The sequence below is a fragment of the Lagenorhynchus albirostris genome, chromosome 10 (assembly GCF_949774975.1).
Source record: "Lagenorhynchus albirostris chromosome 10, mLagAlb1.1, whole genome shotgun sequence".
NCBI lineage: Eukaryota > Metazoa > Chordata > Mammalia > Artiodactyla > Delphinidae > Lagenorhynchus > Lagenorhynchus albirostris.
The window spans coordinates 62,331,645-62,348,573 of record NC_083104.1 but is presented as its reverse complement, the minus strand read 5'-3'; positions in this window follow the sequence as shown (position 1 = coordinate 62,348,573).

The window sequence follows — 16,929 nt, the reverse complement described above, 5'->3', positions numbered from 1 at the left end:
GGGGCAAAAATGGGTGAAGGGGGTCAAAATGTACAGACTTTCTGTTACAAGATAAATAAGTCCTGGGGATGTAATCTACAGCATGGTGACTATAGTTAACAATATTTTATGTATACTGACATTTGATAGTTGCTAAGAGAGTAGATCTTACTAGATCTTACAAGTTCTCACCATAAGAAAAAAATGTAACTGTGTGAAGACGGATGTTGGCTAAACTTATTGTGGTAATCAGTTTGCAGTATATACTTATATCAAATCATATTGCACAGCTAAACATCCAATGCTATATACCAATTATATCTTGAAAAAATTACCATCTGTTCTGCATGTCTGTATTCATTTAATTATCACAATAATTCTATGGGGTTAGTACTATTATCTGACTTATAGATGAGAAAAGTATACCATAGCGGGTTTAAGGCCACACAGTTAGGAAGTGGTGTATTGGAGATTTGAACTTGATTATTATTATATATTATAGTTATATTATTATAATATGTTATTATAACTCCAGAGTTCCCACTTTTAACTACTAGACTATTGCCGTGGACTGAATTATGTCCCCTTAAAATTGATATGTTGAATTCCTAACCCCCAAATTACTATATTTCGAGACAGGACTTTTAGGAGTTAATTAAGGCTAAACAAGGTCATATGGGTAGAGTCCTAATCAGACAGGTTGGTGCCTTTATAAGAAGAGGGACAGAGATCTGTCTTACTCTCCCCAAGCACAGGACTGTGAGGCAGAGAGACCAATATGCCAGCATCCTGATCTCAGACTTGCAGCCTCCAGACTTGTGAGAAATAAATTTCGATTTTTTAAACCACCCAATCTATGGTAACCTGTTATGGCAGCCCAATCCAAGACAACTATTTTGCCCTAAAATATGGGTTATAATCTAATCTATGCTTCAAAATTGTATTTTTTGTAACCTTCTTGAATGGTATTCATATTTCTCACTTCTATATATTTGTCTTCAATTAAGTAAGGCAAAACACACAGCATTCTCATTCATAAGAAAAGCCTGTGCTAACATCCGTGGCTTCCTCCACCCCTTTGAGGGGTGAGCATCTGGGTAACAAAGGCATTAGCGAACATTTTAATCTGGTACTTCTGGAAAAAGAGAGGAAAAGATATTATTAGATTCATTTCTTCTCTAGCACATCACTTCACTATGAATTTCATCGCCATTTCTGCTGTAATTTAAATCACACTCGTTGGTTGGCACAGAACTGTTCAATGGTTCAAATGGATTTTGAACTTCAAAGTGATGCCTTGGTTTAGGTAAATTTATTCAGATGATTCAAAATTCTAAATGCTCCTTAGGTTGTTCAGAATTGGAAAGAAGTTCCCAGAGAAAACAGAACTGATTAATGAAATAGCAGAATGGCAGTTAATAAGTAGGTGTCCTACACTTAACTGGGGTAGAAAGGGGAGAAAATGAAAACATTTATGAAATATAGATAGAAATGGCTTGTGGCACTACAAATTAACCTGAAAACAGCATTAACAAAAAATGTTTGGTTAACATATATATTCTATCATCCATGGATTAAATAATTTTTTCATTAAGGTTTGTCATATCTATAGAAACGTGCGTAAGTGTTGTGTTCAGCTCAGTGAATTTTACACGCAACCTAATATTTAGAACTTGACTACAGAACACTTCCTATTCAATAACCCCAAATACTCCATCTTCTGTCACCATAGATTATTTTTGCTTGTATTTGAACTTCACATAAGTACTATTATGTCTGGATTCTTTCATTCAACATGATGTCTGTGAGATTTGTCCGCATTACATGCAGCAGGTCATTCCTTTTTAAATTTTCAATGGTTCTGTAGTTTTCAAGTATACAAATGTATCACATTTTACCCATTTCTCTCTAGATGGTATTTCCAGTTTTTAAATGTCATAAAATATTTTGTTTGTTTGCATTTGGTTTTGGTGAGAACATTTAAGTTCATTTATACAATACATGTTATCAACTAGAGTCACCATGTTATACATTAGATCTTCAGATCTTGTTCATCTCTTATTCATCTTATAGCTGAAACTATGTATCCTTTTCACAACCTTTCCCTATTTCCCTCACCCACCCAACCCCTGGTAACTACTTTTCTGCTGTTTCTATACACTGGAATATTTTGTTTGTTTTTGTATTTCACATATAAGTAATACCATGCCGTATTTCATTTCCTCTGTCTGACTTATTTCAATTAGTACAATGCCTTCAAAGTCCATCCACATTGTTGCAAATGTCAGAATTTCCTTCCTGCACATGGCTGAATAACATTCCATTGTTATTGTACATACATAATACATATTATACATATGTATACCACATCACTTGGATTGTTTCTGTACCTTGGCTACTGTGAATAACCCCATACAATAAGCATGGGGTGCGGATAATCCTGTTTGCACTTCCTTTGGCTATGTACCCAGAGGTGGGATTGCTGGATCATATAGTAGTTTTATTTTCAATTTTTTGAGGAACCTTCATTCTGTTTTCCATAGTGACTGCACCAATTTACACTCCCACCAATAGTACACCAGTGTTCTCTTCCCTCCACATCCTCAGTAACATTTGCTATTACTTGTCTTCTTGATAACAACCATTTTAACAGGTTTGAGGTGATATCTCATTGTGGTTTTGACTTGCATTTCCCTGATGATTAGTGATGTCGAGCATCTTTTCAGGTACCTGTTGACCATGTGTATGTCTTCGTTGGAAAAAAGAAGAGTATTACATTATGTTAATATTATACTAACCTTTCTGTTCTACTTAACTTGCTAAAGCGTAGCAGACTTCAGTATGTATTTGTATTCTCATAGAAGTACTATATGATTTCTCAGTTTGGTATCTTCTTGGATGGCTAGGAGGTTTGCTCCATTACTGATTCTGACAGTATCCTAAAAACTGTGAGGTTAAGAAGTTCATATGTTTCTGCCAACTTTTGATACACAGGAAGGCCACTCCTGGGTTCCTTATAGTGTTGACAGTAAAGCACTATTATTTCAGATTCCACTCAAATAACAGGGAGAGGTGGTAAACTAGAAGGAGCAAGTTAAGAAGACTCTTGAGTTCCATTTGGAATGTTTCCCAGGAAGATTGTAATGGCAAGGTACTCAATGGCTCAATGACTTGCCTTTCCCAAGAGGGTGTTCTGCCCCATGTCAAGTGTTCCAGCATGACTCAGAAAATAAATGTACAACTTTGAGATTAGCTAGAATTTTCTTCCTTTTCTTTCTTTTTTTTTTTTTTTTTTGGAATGCGCTGTTCTTGTGAACCATTTAAAAAGTAATGGCTCAAAAGGCATTAAAAACTATAATTCTGGAACACAGTGCCACATGTTTTTTCTTGCTCATTTATCCAGTATTAATCCAGCATGTAAATATTGAGCACCTCCTGCGTGCTGGACACGGTGCTTACCACTTCTCTAATGCTCCATATATCTTGTGGGGAGCAGCAAACAGGTTAAAAATGAAAAACCAAAAATTCAGAGTGTGTAAATGCTGAGAAAGAGAAATAGGGTCATAGAACAAACTCAGTGGAAGTTTATTTTAGGTTGTTTGTTAGGAAAAATACTTTTATGAGGTGACATTTAATTAGTACTCCAAGGACTTCATTAATGAAATAGGCAAAAGATGGAAATATGGTCCCTAGAATCTCTATGTATAAGGAAGGAGAAATTGTCAGTGGAAATGCAAAAAGAAAATGTGGAGTTGATGCCTTATTTGCATTCCAACAGTGGAAAAGTGACATGTTTCATAGTGGTGGTCCTGAAGCAGCCATAATTATGTTGAGAGGAAAAGATACAGGGGCAAGGAAGCAAACCAATAAATCAGATTCATGAATCATGTCTAAGCAAAATGCTTTCAGTGTGCCTACTGGCACCAGAAACTAAAAGCAAATAGAGTGAAAGCCTACTAAATTTTTTAGAGAATTAGTTTGTTATAGAAATCACAAGTCTAAGCAAAACAACAAAACCTGTAACTATTCCAGCACCAAAACAACTTCAAGGGCCACACTTTTGCATCAGCAAGAGTCGTGCTGTGAAAGTTCTAGAAGCCTCAAAATGTCATGACCCAAAATAACGTACCCCCAATGATCACTGCCGTTGTGGTCAAGGAGGAAAATGGACAAGAAAGAACCTTCCGGAAGGTGGATCCAAGAGTCACAGAACAGATTTCTAATCAGGACCTTATGAAAGTAATTTTCAGTTGATTGCTGATTGGCATGTTTCTATTCTGGTGGGAACTCTCACTGGAAATATTTTGTCCTTGCGATTCCATTGCGTATTGAGTGTTGATGTCTGTGGAAAAGCAAAGAAAACTTAATAACTTCCCTCTTCTTTTAGTGCACACATCACTAGGTCTGAACCCGAGGGATCAGACTTCACTTCACTTAAGATCCAGCATAAGCTGGTGTAGGAACTGAGTAGAACTATGGATTTTCTTCCTGGGGGGAGAGTCTATAAGTCTATAAGAAGAAGAGAGGCATGGACACTTTGTAGCCAGAAGTGTACCCATTTATTTTATTGATGGCTAAGCTTGATTCTTTTGAAGGTTGTTTGGAATTTTGTTAGGATCTAAAGTAGTCATTGCTCTAGGAGTAGAGTAGCCCCAGCCATAAATTATGGGATTTTGGAGGAGCCTCAGAAGAAGACTAAAGAAACGTGACAACTAAATAGACCTGGGATTTTCTTTTGCTCTAAAGGATGTTACAGGACAATTAGCAAAATCTGAATAAGGTCTGAGAGTAGGTCATCGTGTTGTATCAATACTATTATCCTGATTTTGAACATAATACTGAAGTTATATAAGAGAACAGCATTTTAAAAATATTTTATTGACATATAGTAGATTTACCATGTTGTGTTCATTTCTGCTGTATAGCAAAGTAATTCAGTTATATATATATAGGTGTATATATATATATATATACACCTATATATATATATACATTATTTTTCATATTCTTTTCCATCTTATCACAGGATATTGAATATAGTTCCCTGTGCTATACAATAAGACCTTATTGTTTATCTGTTCTATATATACTAGTTTACATCTGCTAATCCCCAACTCCCAATTCATTCCTCCCCCATCTCCCCTTCCCCTTGGCAACCACAAGTCTGTTCTCTATGTCTGTAAGTCAAGAACAGCCTTTGTTTGTTTGTTTGATTGTTTTAATTTTTATTGGAATATAGTTGATTTACAATGTCATGTTAGTTTCTGCTGTACAGCAAAGTGAATCAGTTATACATATACATACAGCCACTCTTTTTTAGATTCTTTTCCCATATAGGTCATTACAGAGTATTGAGTAGAGTTCCTGTTTTTAGAAAATACATACTGACACATTTGAGGATAAAGAGGTATGATGGCTACAAGTTATTCTCAAATAGTTCAGGAAGAAATTATATATAGATAGAGAAAGTAGAATAACATATATGGTAAAATATTCTTTTTAGCCTTTGTGAAATCTGAGTGAAGTGCATAAAGGAATTTTTTTGTATTATTCTTGCAACTTTTCTGTAAATTTGACATATATCTAAAAAAAGTTAGAAAAAGGAGAGTAAGCACAGTCCACTCCACAGCCTTACCGTGAAGGCAGGCAAACTGCCTGCTACATGCTCCAGCTGGGAGGTTGGGAAAACTCCATTCTTTTGAATCCAGATGGAAATATTGTTGAATACATCAGTCTTGACAGTGTAATCTGAGTCAAGATTTTTTACAATTTACAGTGACCATAGGATTTTCTTTTACCTCCAAGTCACCAGAAAAGTCATAGATCCTGCCAGAATATTTTTCCTCCAGCAGAGAAAACTTTCTCTATTGAATACATTTTAAATAGATGGTAGAAGACAAAAATAAAGGTGTGCTTAGGTTTCAAAAATAAATAAATAAAATATTGATACAAGGTACATGTCATTTCCAAGTTATGTCACCAGAGTGACCAGATTGGAAATTCTCTCCCAATTTCTGTACAAGTTGATGAACTGTTCCAAAATCATAGTTACTCCTATATCAGTGATCCACAGAGTTTATATTTATATCAGGGAATATCAAGTCATTTTCTCCCATGGAAAAACCAAATCCATACTGTGGAAATTTGAGACCTTATTAAAATTAAAGTGTATAGTCCATCAAGCCTGGATCTTTCCGGTAGGTGTTCAGTCAAATATATATCATCACATATCTTACTAATTTAAGCTGTAGTTACACTTCACGTTTCCACAGCTTAATGAAACCAAAACAATCCAAAAAAAAAGGCTTTTTTCTCAAAACAAAACAAAACAAAACAAAAACAAGACAAAACAAAACAAAAACCTCTTCCTGAAATAGAAAAAAGCAGATTCCCATTTATTTTACTTATAAAGAAAGTAACAAAAGCAAAATCTGACTTTTCCAAGAGAGAGTGGGTAAAGTTTGGTGTGAAATCAAATCTCTTCTATCTTTGCTCTTATTCTGATATCTGGTTTTGTTCCATTGCAATGTTCTATTTTGAATAATCTGTATCCCAGATGGAGTTATCCACTTTTAATCTGTTTACATTCTGGTATATTTAAGTACAGTTTTGAAGCTGGGAAGGATGATTGAGCCATACAGGTATCTTTAAGTAAAAAAGGATTATTTGGGGATGTTGTTTATCTAAACGTAAAAAACAGATTCATGTTTTAATTAATTACTACAATAGCCATCTGTCCATGTCTTGGATCAAAGCATTCATTTTCATATTAGATAACAAATCTTAATTAGTTAGTTTGCATTCCAATTTTGTTTCATTCTTTTAAGGACTAAGGCAATTGGCACATCAAAAAACCTTAAAATATAGAATGGAAAAATTAGAGCTAGTCCACAGATGATTTTATATAAATTGTGTTATTTACACAACTTTGAGGAATGTCATTTAAAAAAATCTCATCTGAAAAATAGGATTACTAGTAAAGTCTCATATGATATTTATAATAAAATGCAGTTTAAAATTAAAAATGCATTCTACAAATCAAATTTGTTTCATTTTTATCAAGCTTTTCTTGACTATATAGTTAAATTCTATCTTAATACTGAGGCAGGACCATGTTATTGATTAGTTATCTATTATTTGCAACAGAAAAGATGATGAAAGTATCAATGTTGAAAAATTATTTGGAATAATTTAATTGCAAATAGAAAAAAGAAAAGAATAAATGTGCCACTTTTTTTTCCCCAAAATGATCTGTATATTCACCTTATAGCAATGGAATTCTTTTTCTAATCAAAATATTTGATAGACTGCATTGATGAAAGAGACTGTATAACTATTATAGTTAAAACATACAAAATTTTATAAATGCAAATTTGGAAAGTCATTTTAAAGTGAGACAATGGAAAAAAACCCAAAGGTCTCTGGATAGACTCAAAACTTTTTAAATAGGATTTTTGATGACAGTACATTCAGTGGTATGCCATCTTGAACATCTGTAATTTATTTTGTGCCTATTGTTATTCGGCTGGTAAAGTATAATATGCCCTGTACTTCAATTAAGATGTGGTGGTAATAGATATTTATAAATAAACATATAGTGGCTGGGGCAAAGTACTGATCCCCTTTATCCTACCAGTGAGTAGTACAGCCAGCCTACATGGTGCTAAGAAAAAAAAATATCCTCAGCTGTGAAAAGTAAATAATAATATATAAATAAATGAACACAAAAGAACTCTTTTTTTTTAACTAGGTGGTGTTCTATCCTTCATCCTCACAGTAGGTCTCTAGTGAGCTGAACAGGATGCTAATGAAAACGTCTTGGTTTAGTTTAACCTCCACTCCACACCTAAAGTAAAAATACCTTCAATGAAATCACTTTCATGCCTCCATGCCTTTGGAACTCTGCACACTGATTCTCTCCTCCCTACCTCCACATTGCATATTTCCCAGTTATCTTTGCTGAATCTTCCTTCTCTACTCAATTTCTAAAGGTTTGAGTTTCCCACCTTTGGAAGGGACTATGTCCTGGAGACTTTTTCATTTAAATCCATGCTTTCTTCTAAGGTTATCCCTTTCCGTTTGTCTGATATTAAACATCCCCTCTATGCCCACGACGTCCACACCTTTATCCAGTTCTAGTGTCTCCATGGTGTCCAAGCCCCTAATCAAGTTCTCTGCCAAAAAGGCAATTTCACCTCCACATGTCAAAAAGAACTCTCCATATTTTCTTCCTCCATACTGTCTGACACCATCCTGGTTTTCCTCTTTTTATATGACTCCACAGTCCAACCAGAAGCTCAAGCACAAACACTGGAGTTCTTATTTATTCTTCTTTCTTGTCTTCCAGTGATAGTCTAACAGTAAAGGCCTCCAATTCTACATCCAAAATATATCTCACACCCATCTTTATCTCTGGTGACACCATGCTAGTCTAAGCTACCTCTCTCCTGGACTGCCAGTTGCTTCCTAACTCATTCTCCACTTACCTGCTGTCAGGATCCTGGCAGAAAAGGGATGGTATGCAATGAGGTGTGAATGTGGTGAAGGAACCAACGAGGAATGATGAAACATGTCTAGGCCAGCACAGTGTCCGAGTGGGCAAGGCAGGAGAGTGGTTACTGGAACCCAGTGCCAGCAGGGACTATAGGAGGCATCTTCCTGGCAGAAGCTGAGGCCTTTGGTAGAGGAACATGGGGGCTGCCAAACCTCAGCTCAGTATGTTGTTGGAGGAAAAATTTCCCCTAACTGATCTCTCCTTCTGAGTCCTTCCATTGGCCTAATCTAAGGGGAATCCAGACGGCTAGAGGGTCTGATTGATACTCTCTATAACAGTCAGCCTCCCAGGATAGACAAGGAAGAAAGTGGGCAAGGAAAGCCAGAAAATATCCAGCACACTCCACCCCATCCATGTGGAAAACCACATGGTAAGGTGATCTTTTAATAACACTATTTATACCTTGTAAATCAAATATGTAAAACACCCATCACAGCTAGAATGAAAGTCAAGCTTATCATGTCTCCTCCTGCTTGTCTTTTCATTTAAACCCCTCCCTCCCCCCTCAGTCAATTTCTCTCTTTCTCCCTCCCAGCTCCACTGGCCCAGGACACAGGTAGCTCTGCACTGACTAAAAGTCTTTGCTATTCCTCTTCACTCTGTCCAGAATGCTCTTCATCTTTTTGCAAACCACAAAGAAGGAAGAAAAGAGTCAATACCTCCTGCAACCAATGGTGATTAACTCCTGTGAGGAACAACAAACAGGACGCGGTGGAAAGAGGTCGATTATTATTTTACGTACAGAACTTGGTGAGGGAGTCTTCAATAAATTGATGTCTAAGTAGAGATCTAGAAGGAAGTTAGAGAGAGAAGCACACTTACTGAATAGCATTCAAGGCAGAGGGTAAAACAAGTACCAAATGTTGAGGTGCGAGTAGGCTTGTTACACTTGAAAAAATGAAGTGTATGAATGACTGGTCCAGTGGAGGGAGGGGAAACCAAGGAAGATAAGTCAGAGAGAGACCAGGGCCAGACCAGGTAGGGCTTTGCAGGCCATTGTAGAGATATTTGCTTTTGTTGTGAATGAAGTAAGAGGTTGTTGGCAGGTTTTAATCTGGTAGGGTTTTACGACCTGATTTAAATTTTAAATAGAGTGCTTTCACAGCTGTGTTGATAATAGGCTACAGGAAGGCAAAGATGGACACTGGGTGACCACATAAGTGCCAAATGCTGGGCCCAGGTGACGGATGGTGCTGCGCAGACAAGAAAAGTCATGACCGGTATTTGGATTTGGGTATGTATTTTGAAAGAGCACACAGGATTTCCTGATGGATTGGATGTGGGATGTGAGAAAAAGATGTCAAGAGTTGCTTCAATGTTTTAGCACCGGATTACAAAGAATACTTGTTTATATACTCTTTCATAGTTTTTCAATTGTTTTGCATGAATATATTTTTATCACCAATATGACAGCCAGCATATTAAAATAGAGGGCTTACAGGGCTTGGCCTCAATTCACTATCAAAGCGTCTGGCAACTCATGGACTAATTATTTGCTAAATGGGTGAATGTGCTTTATTCTTTCTTTTTGATCTCAGCCTTGATGATGCAATAGTCTTGACATATCAGTAGGTCTCTCAGATTACCAATCAACAAAGAAACAAATTTCCAGTTGCTGTACAGAAAAGGTATTGTAATTACCAGCATTTTCAGGCTAAGGGAATTTTTCAGTAGGGAAACCTGAAACCTCTAAAAGTATGACTTTTGTTTCTCTTACAGCATCCAGTGAAGTACAGGTTCAGAGAAGGTACTCAATTATTATTTGGTTGCGTTTAAATGAAGTAGGGAATATTTAGAAGTTTTGAAATCCTTTTGATATATATTCCAGTGAGTTTCTTTGAAATTAAATTTTTTGACTTCTTTCTGGATCCCTACCTGTGACTCATCCTTGAATTTTAAGTGCTTAACGGGAAACTGATGCACATGTTGCCAAATTGGCATAATTGGTGGATGTAATTGTAATAGATCCAGAGAAATGTATTTATTTAAAAAAATTCACATGGATATTCTTCCGGTAGCAAAACAGTCTAACAATTTTTATCTGAGAAAGTTCTTGTAGCCTTTAGTGAAACACATGTATGTATCTAAAATTATTTTGAAACATTTCCATGGCTACTTTGTTGTTTTTAATGTATTTTCTACTTCTGGTGTTATTGTGTATGGAAAACTTTTTAACGATTAAAAAATTCTGTCCCAGAAACCAGCCAGGTGAAAGGGGGAAGGTAAGGCCATAAATAGTGTGTTCAAAGGCCTGGTGGTGAAGGAGCATATGGACCTTGTGGAGCAAAAGAGGTTGAGTGTAGCTGGACAGAACAGCATGAAGAGGCAAGAGGAGGCAAAATGGGCAGATCGTGGAAGAACTTGTGCCCCTTTTGAGACTTCTTGCTTCATCCAAAGGGACTCATCATCATCCTAGGGACTCCTGTCTGATAGGAAAGTGACAGATTTTTTGCTTGACTGGAAAATTCCTGATCATTTTACAATTCATTTTGCATTGCAATAAAGATTCCCTTTAAGAAAAAAAACCATTCTGTCCCATTTTTTAAAAAACTATAGTTCTAAAACTACATATATAGTTTTTAAAACTACATTATAGTGATATATGTATGGTTATATATGTATAACCTATACAATATAAACTATACACAAATATATATATGTATATTTTAAAACAGTAAATGAATTTTGATAAATATACATATAAATGTAAATGAATTTTGATGAATATAATATATGTATAAATGAATATACATACAATGCATTTTATATGTATATTTTCGAATAGCATATAATAGAGTAAATGGCTTTATTTTTATGTTAATTATTTCAGAAATTATGTACATGACATTTCAATTTTAATTATACCCAAAAAACTTGATGTGTAAATTATTTTGAATTTAGTCGTATTGAAATGAAATTAATGACTCATCCCAATATATTTTTTGTTACTCAAAATTATCTCAAGAGTTTTAGTTTAATATAACAGTTACATAAGATCCGTAGTATTAAAATTACATATGGGACCATTAGTTATATTTAAAATGAATGAATAATAAATACTTCCAATCATATTTCTTTACTATTTTATGAACTATTTTTCTAAGAATATAATGAAAACTAACTTTTGAAATATTCAGTGTACAATATTTTTCCATTTTAAAAATGCAATTCTTTTCATTACAGAATTTATTCTATTCCTCTTCTCTCACCACTGTATGACAGGAATATATTTAGTTCAATTTATTGTTTATCACTGGTTAAAGGCCTGAGACTTAGCAAAGTTATATGTTAGCCACAAGATTTTTATCCTATGGAGATGCAGATAATTTCTGCCTGATAGAATAGAAAATTCCAAAGGTTATAGATTATGGTCCTTTGAAATTTAACTAGTTTCATATTTAAATAAACAATCTTATTTTGATATTGCTTACTAATATTAAGCTTCTCAAATGCCCTTTGAACTAGTTGTGTGTGTGTGCATATGTTCCAATAAAACTTTATTTATGAAGGCAGGCAGTGGGCTGGATTTGACCCTTGGGCTGTAATTTGCCAACCCTGGCTGCATAGTATTTCATCGTAGCACAAAATTTATAACAACCATGTGAAAATATTCAACTATCCCCACCTAGATTTTCTCCCCTTTTGGCAGGCAGGTGAGGTAATTTGGCCTCTTAGACTGAGGACCTCCAAAACGCTTTTTCAGGGGAAAGACGTAGGCTAGCTCTGGACCATTGATGACGTAGCCACCAAATCTCCAGAACACCTTGGTGCTGGCTTCTGTGTTTTTTCTGCTCTTCTCTCCCCCATTTTAACCAGATTGAAGGCAGTGTCACCTGCCCTCAAGCTTGGAAGTATCTTTGAACCAGTTTTAACATCTTCCTGATTCTTCATCAAATAACCCCATTGGCAGATGAATGGATAAAGAAGATGTGGTATATTTATACAATGGGATATTACTCAGCCACAGAAAAGAAGGAAATAATGCCATTTGCAGCAACATGGATGGATGAAGAGATTATCATACTAAGTAATGTAAGTCAAAGACAAATTATCATATGATATCACTTATATGTGGAATCTTAAAAAAAAATGATACAAATAAAGTTATGTACAAAACAGAAATAGACCCACAGACATAGAAAACAAACTTATGGTTACCAAAGGGGAAAGGTGGTGGTGACAGGGAGGGATAAATTAGGAGTTTCAGATTAACATATACACACTGCTATATATAAAATAGATAACCATCAAGGACCTACTGTATTATAGTACAGGGAACTATGCTCAATATTTTGTAATAACCTATAAGGGAAAAGAATCTGAAAAAAAATAGATATACATGTATGTATAACAATCATTTTGCTGTACACCTGAAACTAACACAACATTGCAAATAAACTATACTCCAATAAAAAAGAAATTAAAAAAAATGACAAATAAAACATATGACATGTTTATTGTACATTTACATGAGACTCATGATCTTATCTATCTAAAATTATCCTTACAGTACAAGGAAAATTGCAACCTTTGAAATGTTATAAAGACACTGAGGAAAATGTATCATGTATAATCTCAACACAAAGATACCACTGTTTTTAAAAAGATTTTTTTTCTCTTTTTCTCTGTTATGTAATGGGTTGAAAAGTGTCCTCCCAAAATTTACATCCACCTGGAACCTCAGAATGTGACCTTATTTGGAAAGAGGGTCTTCACAAGTTAAGGACCTTGAGATAAAATTATCCTGGATTTTGAGCAGGGCCTACATCCAAAGAGTGGTTTCCTTCTAAGTAGAGATGAAGATACAGAGACACAGGGAAGAAAGTCACGTGAAGGTGGGGGCACACTGGAGATGGCCTGATACAAGCCAACAAAACCAGAAGCCACAGATGCTGGAGGAGACAAGGAAGGATCCTCCCCTGGAGCCTTCAGAGGGAGCATAGTTCTGCCAAAATCTTGACTTTGGACTTCTGGCTTCTGGAACTGTGAGAAAATTAATTTCTGTTCTTTTAAGCCTCTGATTTATGGTAATTTCTTGTGGTAGCTCTATGAAACTAATATACTTTCCATTTTGATTCTTTTTCTTCCCTTTGTATACATTTCACAGGGAAGACTGAGAGGCTTCCTTATCTGTTAAAAAATACATAATAATAATCCTCCATACCTTAACATAGCCACTTTTCACATTTAAAAATGACCTTCACCTATCTTCTTCAAATAAAATATTACAAAGCCAGGCTTAGAATTGTGAATTCACATGTAATCATCAGTTTTTCTCTCTTTTTAAAAATTAAGTAATGAGCTTTCCCCAGTAGTATTAAAAAACTTTTGTTTAATATTATTTTTAATCTCTATAAATTAATCCCTCCTATAAAGAGACTTTAATTTCTTCAGTTCACTCCCTAGTTTTGGAAATTCAAGTTTTTGAGTTATTTTCTCTTTTAAGTAACATTGTGTACATCAACATTTGTCTCCCTATTTCTGTAAAAGGGGTATTTAGAGAAGTGGAAAACACCCAGTCAAGAAGTAGGGATATTATTTTTGTCTCATGATTCATAATGAAAAATTGTTCCCTCATAGATACCCAAGAGCATTCAATCTTAGCATTTTAATTGCCAATTTATTTTATGAAAAAGAAAATTGTGTCACTTAAATATGCACTTTAAAATTATTAGCAAATTTTAATCATTGCAAAACACTTTAATGTGTTTTGCAATGATTAAAGTTTAATCGTTAATACCATTTGTATAGGCTATTTTCCAAATTTATCAGCTTGTATCCCTCGCCCATTTATGATCTGGGGTTTGTAGAGGTCTGCTGCCCTAACAAAGTATCAGAGACCAGGTAGATTACAGAGCAGAAATTACTGACTCACAGTTCTGGAGGCTAGAAGTCTGAGATCCAGGTGTTGACAGGGTTGGTTCCTGAGGGCAGTGAGGGAGAATCTATTCCAGACCTGTCTCCTCACTTCTGGGGGTTTGCTGGCAATCTTGGCTTATAGCTACACTGCCTGGATCTGTGCCTACACATTAATAAGGCATTCTTGTATGCACATCTGTCTCTGTGGCCAAATTTCCCCTTTTATAGAGACACCAGTAATACTGGATTAGGACCCACCCTAATGATCTTACATTTTAACTTCATTACCTCTGTAAAGACCCCATGTCCAAATAAAAGCCACATTCTGAGTTCATAGGAATTAGAACTGCAACACATCTTTTTCAGAGGGACACAATTCAACTCAGAAGAGTGTCTCTGTTTTTCTTTTCTTTATAAATATTAAAGATATTAAATATCTACAGTGTTTTTACCAATATATTTTCCAGACTTGTTGCTTGAGTTTTATTCTCTTCGTGAGTGGCAATTAGTTTGTTTTTATTCTTTCTTCTGCTATCTTGTTTGTATATATTGCATACATACATCTTGTTGGTATATACTGCATAGTGTTTCTACAGTCAGAGATGTTTTATATTTTTGTGTGGTCAAATTCACTTATTTTTTCTTGTTTTACCAATTGTTCTTAAAATTAGAAATTCTTTATACAGAGATTGAAAATTAGCAATTTCTGTTTCCTACTTTTAAAACAAAATTTTTGTTTTTTCACATTCAAAATGTCCTCTTCTGTTCATCTGGAATTTGTTTGAGGCCCTTTTTAAAGATGGCTTTCCTGAGCCATTTTCATACATGAAAACTTGTACAAAGCAATTTATTTTGTCCACATGCTGTACAGAATCTTAATGCTCTTAAGTTAAAATTTTTGTTTTGCCCTTAAGTTAAAATTTTTGTTTTGCCCAGTGACAAATATTTTTTTCCCTTGTCCTAGATTGTATTTGTTTTAATCTATATATTTCAACCATTTTTATATGAAGAGTCTTATATGGGAGTCTTTTATCTGTCACCATTTAGGTGTGTGACTTTGAGTAAGATATTTCACTTTGGATTTTGGTTTTTTATTTGTAAAATAAAGACATTGATTAGTATTCTCATTGAAGTATCTCTCAAGACCTGAAATTCTGTGTTTCTACCCAGTCAGCCTTATGTAATGGAGACGATGCAATTATTTGTAGCCAAATAAAGAAGGAGAGTATTGCATATTATAAAAGGTGAAGTCTGAGGCTAACAGTTGTCTGTTTTCAGAAAATATCTTTTTTTTCCTTTTAGAGCCTCAGTTTCTTCCAATTTAAAATAAGTGGAGTTGTTTAGAACATTATGATTTGAGCAACTTAGGAGTATTAGTGGAAAACATAGGGAAAAGGAGATATTGGCAGCATCGAATGCTTCAATGATCACGATGGAATTGTTGATGGAAGAATGAAACAGGTGGACAAAGGAAGGAAAATCATCTTTCAGTATTTTAAGGGTTGCATTCATATTTCAACTAATAGACTTAATGATCGGTATTGTGTTTTATGTTGGCATATTTATCATCAACATATTTCTCCTACTGTGTGACATAGTTGGCCAAATATAAGCAAGAATAAAGGAAATTCAGGTTATGCCCTGTCTGTCATAAAAGCTACCAGCAATTATGAAATTAAAAATTCATACTGCATAGATTCCCTCCAGTTACTGAAGGAGGAAGCAACAGATTAAAAGATAAATTATCTAAATGGACATTCATTCTTATCTTTGCCTTGTCACCATTAAAATCAGAATCCCACCTTAAGAAGAACCTTCTGCTTCTAGGAGCAGGACTTCAGCATCATGGCTGTGTCACTGGATGCCCATCCTAAGTCACAGCCTGCAATGGAGCCAACACTATGTTCTCCCCTCTGTGCTTCCTTCACAAAAGGGGTGAGTCCGTGGAAAGCCCGTAAAATAAATACAAGCAAATGAAAGAAAGCTGGGTACTTATAATTTGATAGGCTTTCTTCTTTCCCATTTTCATTTCCAATTATCTCTAAAATATTATTTGTGAAATTATTTTGTTTATTTTTTATCTACTCATATGAAGCGAGGGAGGGGGAGAAGACTGGGGAAATCAAGTAATACCTGTTTTGCTCCTTTGTCTCTCTATGTACATGACCTTTTCCTTAATCAGCATGAGATCCATTATTTCTCATGGCTGATGGGTTGGGGGTAGATTAAGATTTATCCCAGCAAAAATGAAAAGAGAAAGAAATCATCCATATTCCGTTTCAGACATCCCAAATTAGATTTTCAAAACTTGCGTGAGAAAATCAGCTCGGATTCCATGGTGTATGAGTATGACTTCTCCTCTATCAAGTCAAGACATAGATGTAGAACATAGAATTTTATGTAAGGGAGGTTATAAAGTAAGTCAAAAAGTAAGTCAAATCCTGGTCTGAATGGATTGAGGAAATGGAAACTAGATTACATGTTGTGATTTCACCATTTGGGTGAAACGATGAGATGGTGGTCTTTAGAAACCTATA